The sequence below is a fragment of the Sapajus apella genome, unplaced genomic scaffold (assembly GCF_009761245.1).
Source record: "Sapajus apella isolate SASKATOON/1434 unplaced genomic scaffold, GSC_monkey_1.0 scaffold167, whole genome shotgun sequence".
Classification (NCBI taxonomy): Eukaryota; Metazoa; Chordata; class Mammalia; order Primates; family Cebidae; genus Sapajus; species Sapajus apella.
The window spans coordinates 445,314-450,886 of NW_022437107.1; the positions used below are offsets into that span (position 1 = coordinate 445,314).

Here is a 5,573-nt window from a genome sequence, read left to right on the forward strand (position 1 = left end):
GAGTGCAATGGCGCGATCTCGGCTCACCGCAACCTCCGCCTCCTGGGTTCAGGCAATTCTCCTGCCTCAGCCTCCTGAGTAGCTGGGATTACAGGCACGCACCACCATGCCCAGCTAATGTTTTGTATTTTTAGTAGAGACGGGGTTTCACCATGTTGACCAGGATGGTCTCGATCTCTCGACCTCGTGATCCACCCGCCTCGGCCTCCCAAAGTGCTGGGATTACAGGCTTGAGCCACCGCGCCCGGCCGGTATCTGATTTCTTGAATCTATTTTAAACTACTTGGAAAGTGGAAATACACATGAAACAAGATGTGCTGTGAGCTAGTAAAGTTCCTGATGTGTACATGGAGTTTCATTACCCTTGTTTCTACTTTTGTGTATGTTTGACGTTTTTATTTGAGACAGGGTCAGAGCTCGGTGGCTCAGGCTGGTGTACAGTGGCACAATTTCAAGTTGTCCACAAAGTAGTAGGTGGAGAGATGGAGGAAAATCTGTCCATAATTAATAATGGTTGAATCTGGGTGACAGGCACATTAGCCTCAAACCTCCTAGGCTAAATCACTCCTCTCACCTTAGCCTCCCCAAAGTAGCTGGGACTACAGGTACATGCCACCAAGCCTGGCTAGTTTTTTCTTCAAAGTTTTAGTAGAGACGAGGTCTCTCTATGATGCCCAGGCTGGTCTATAACTCCTGGGCTCTAGTGATCCACCTTGGCATCCCGAAATGCTGGGATAAAAGAGCCACCCTGCCCAACCCAAGGCAAGTTTTAATTATTGATCAGTCACCATATGGTTCCTGCCTGTGAGGGAACAATATGTGCCGAAAACTTGAGCCAGGGGTGATATTGTGCAGCTGCAGCTAAGTCTGAGATCAATGGTAGGAGATGACAGGGGTAGGTAGCCTTAAAGGCTTGTTCTGGTGTTCAACGGCCAGTGAGAAGACATTTAATGAAATGTGGTGCAATTGGAGTTTTCACTCACCAAGAAATACTGTGCATCTAAAAGATGCAGGAACTACAGTGGAAAAGACAAAGTTCCTGCCTCGGTGGGTCCAGTAACAGTGGAGTAGAAATTGACCAGAAGAAAAAAAAAAAAAGAGAGAAAAGACAAAAGCCCATTCTTTTTTCTTTCTGTACATTATCTCCCTCCTAACACTTGTTCAAATTCTTCATATTTTTACCAAACCCTTTTACTAGGATATATTTTGGTGTCGGTTGCCTTGTATTCATATTCTTATCTCATGGTTAATCCTTTAGATTGAATTTAGGATACAGCAGAAGCTGTTATCTGTTCACATGAGCAGCACAGATGGGTCTTGGGGGCAAAAATTCCCCATCCTGGTACACAGTATATAAGCCTATTTGTTATGGATGTTTTCTTTTTCTGCTGGAAATCATACTGGAAATTGAATTTAATGACCTCAAATGTCTCTTCCAACCCAGCAATTTTATAAAATCCCTATTCAGCAACGCTTAAATACTTCCCACTGTCACAAACTCAAGAATTATAAGACTGAACCAACTCCATTAAAAAAAAAAATGCACCAATGCATACATCTGGAGTTAACTTTTCAGGGGCACATGGATCTGAAGTGTGAGAATTCTAACCCAATTCACACAGCATGTCAAATTCAATACACAGAGCTATCCTAAAAGGTATTAAAGACTGAGAAGCTTGTATGTGGAGCATATATTAACATTTTAAATGATTACTCCATACTACAGTTTTTATTCACCAAAGGGGATCTGTCCTGATCTACATGCAACAGGAAAGCTGTTTTCCATTACCTTCTACCAGGTTCTTTGCTTATTTGCTGTAGCTAAGTCTGGGTGAATAACACATTGCTTCCCTCAGGTTCATTTCCCAAAAGCTGTGTAACTGAAAAGCATCAATAGTAGTATAAATTAATGTTAGGTAAATTTTAACTATACTGTTTGTACTCAAATTAATGTAAGGGACAAATGTTGACCAATCATAAAACAAGTAACCATTCCTATTTGATATTGATTGCATTCTGTGAATGATTCAAGAATCAAGGTATCTAAGGTAAATGTTCCTTTAAATGTTAATAAAAAGCAAAACTGCTACTTAACATCTGTTCTTAACTGAGGGAAAATGTCATTATTTAGAGTAACTGAAAATAAGATCCATGCATACCTAAGAAATGGGTGTGTATAGATTCTGTTAAAGAAAAATACAATTCGCCGGGCGCAGTGGCTCAAGCCTGTAATCCCAGCACTTTGGGAGGCCGAGGCGGGTGGATCACGAGGTCAAGAGATCGAGACCATCCTGGTCAACATGGTGAAACCCCGTCTCTACTAAAACTACAAAACATTAGCTGGGCATGGTGGCGCGTGCCTGTAATCCCAGCTACTCAGGAGGCTGAGGCAGGAGAATTGCCTGAACCCAGGAGGTGGGGGTTGCGTTGAGCTGAAATCGCATCATTGCACTCCAGCCTGGGTAACAAGAGTGAAACTCCGTCTCAAAAAAAAAAAAAAAAGAAAAACACAATTGATAGCAAGTTCGATTTTATTTTTCCCAGACCACCTCCTGTACCTACCTCTCTCCCTTGAGCAAGCAGCACATAAGTAGGTGCATAGTCAAACCCTGGAGCTGGACAGAAAGTACCTTCAGGAAGGTACATCCCTTGGGATGGGAACACTTCCTGAAGCCTCCATGGAAACATGACACCTTCTCAGGTTCCAAGCAGCAGGCCCTGAGCTGTGCTGTCTAGGGACCACTGCATTCTGCATTGGGGGAATTGTGGAGAACAGAGAAAAGGAACATGACAGTTTACAGAAGAGGGGCGCCGGCACCCAGAAATAATGCACCACACCTCAGACTTAGGCAGGTTTCAAGGAACAACAAGTGCTAGACAAAAACCATAATGATTTTAACAGAAAAAAAGGAGCAACTACAGATACTCCATTATAAAATGTAAAAAAAACAAAGACTTTCTGGAACTAAAACTTTACTGGATGTACTGAATTCAAACAAAGGAAAATCAAGTAGAATAAACATAAAAACAGAAAAAATAGAAACAACAATGGGGGAGAAGAGATTTGGAGGACATACTTTTTCCAAAGCAGTTTCCTGTATACTTTAAATTTAGGAGTTTTACCAACATATGCCCGTGCTGAGTGGTGGTCTTTTTAAAATATCCTAATGGGAACTACAGGATCGAGCTTATCTAAAGCCAGGAAAATTCACTTCTACCCTTTATCGCTTCTCTTGCTGTCTCCATCTGTGTCTTTATTCTCTTTCTGGAATTCCCACTATTCACATTATTTTTCCTGCCTGAGAAGAAACCAACCTTATCGACACCTTGATCTTAAGACTTCTAGCCTGTATGGCAGCCCCAGCATACTAACACACCATGTCACCAAACCAGACAAAAACATCACAAGAAAACTAACTTTTGAATTTTATGTAGAGGGTCGTATGTGGTATGCAACACCAATTTAAAGCAGAAAAAATATGTATTTGTCATAAACATCACAATAGATGGCACTATTCTAATCAAATCACTTATGATGGGTTTATCGGTATGTAACACAGTAAGTAGGAGTACCTGTATTTGTATTAGGTGAAGAGTTTTCTGTAACAAGGAGCATACTATCAGGAGAAATCTAAAAGGAGTCAATCTGTCATTCCTTTCCTTAATTATGATGGCTTTTTGTGTCTTTTTTTTTTAAGGGGTCTTGCTTTCTTGCCTAGGCTGGTATGCAGTGTGCGATCACAACTTACTAGCACTGCATCCTCTATCTCCTGGGCTGAAGGGATCCTCCCCTCATTGCCTGCCAATTAGCTGGTATTACAAGTGTGCACCATCATACCTGGCTAATTAAGAATTCCTTTCTGAAAAGACAGTCTTGCCATCTTGCCCAGGCTGCTGGTCTTAAACTCTTGAGCTCAAACCATTCTTCTGCCTTGATCTCCCAAAGGGTTGGGATTACAGGTATGAGCCTACCTGCTTTTTTTTTTTTTTTTTGAGATGGGAGTCTGGCTCTGTCACCCAGGCTGGAGTGCAGAAGCACCATCTCAGCTCACTGCAACCTCTGCCTCCCAGGTTCAAGCGATTCTCCTGCCTCAGACTGGGATTACAGACAGACGCACACCACCAGACCTGGCAGATTTTTTAGTAGAGATGGGGTTTCACCAAGTTGGCCGGGCTGGTCTTGGACTTCTGGCCTCAAGCATTCTGCCTGCCTTGGGCTCCCAAGGTGCTGGGATTAAAGACATGAGCCACCATACACAGCCTGTGTCATTTTCAAGAAATCTTCTGCTGGGCGCGGTGGCTCACGCCTGTAATCCCAACACTGGGAGGCTGAGGTGGGCGGATCACCTGAGGTCAGGAGTTCGAGACCAGCCTGACCAATATGGTGAAGCCTCATCTTGGAAAAAAAGAGAAAACGAGAAGAAATCTTCTTCCTAGCCCAATCCCATATGGTTATTTGAACTTACAAAGCACTTATGTTTTGATCTAAATTTTTACACTTACAACTACAGTAAACTTGGAATTGATTTTTTCATTTCCAAAAGAATTTTACAATAAGTTCATTAAGTATCACGAGCTAATTTCACTCAAGAACTCTGATGCAAAAGTCCAAACCAAGTATCAGTCAACCAAATCTAGCAATATATAAACCAATGTCATGACCAAGTTGGGTTTATTTCAGGAATGCAAGTGTAGTTAATCATTTCAAACTCAATCACTGCAATTTCTCATAGTGATGTAAATGGAGACAAGGTATAAGACAAGATGATTTTTTAAATGTTTTATAAGAAATGCTAAGCTGAGTTTATGTCAAGCAAGAACTGGGGCCAGGTACAGTGGCTCACACCTGTAATTCCAGCACTTTGGGAGGCCAAGGTGGGCGGATCACTTGAGCTCAGGAGACCAGCCTGGCTAACATGGCAAAACCTCTTCTCTAGAAACAAACACAAAAAAATTAGCTGGGCATGGTGGCACACAGCTGTAATCTGGACGAATCACCTGAGGTCAGGAGTTCGAGACCAGCCTGGCCAACATGGTAAAACCTCATCTTTACTAAAAATGCAAAAATTTAGCCAAGAGTACTGGTATGCACCTGTAATCCCAGATACTCAGGAGGCTGAGAGAAGAACTGCTTGAACCTGGGAGGTGGAGGTTGGCAGTGAGCCAAGATCATCACATCGCACTCCAGCCTGGGCAGCAAGAGCAAAGCTCCCATCTCCAAAAAAAGAAAAAAAAAAGGAAAAAAAAAAAAAAAAAAAAGGAGGTGGGCGTGGCTCATGCCTGTAATCCCAAGTACTTTGGGAAATCAAGGCTGACAAATCACTTGAGGTCAGGAGTTTGAGACCAGCCTGGCCAACATGGTGAAACCCCCTGCCCCCACATCTCTTCTACTAGATGGGCATGGTAGTGCTACACACCTGTAATCCCAGCTGCTCATGAGCCTGAGAATCACTTGAACTTGGGAGGCAGAGGTTGCAGTGAGCCCAAACCCTGCCACTGCACTCTAGCCTGGGTGACAGAGTGAGAATCCACCTCAAAAAAAAAAAAAAAAAAAAAAAAAAAAAAAAAAAAAA

At 42.5% G+C, this 5,573-nt stretch overlaps 1 protein-coding gene across 4 annotated transcripts in view; it reads right to left on the reverse strand.

The window, feature by feature from the left end:
* HNRNPF (heterogeneous nuclear ribonucleoprotein F) overlaps window positions 1-5,573 on the reverse strand; it is a 21,269-nt gene that overhangs the window by 10,357 nt on the left and 5,339 nt on the right. The gene's annotated exons all lie outside the window — the stretch shown is intronic.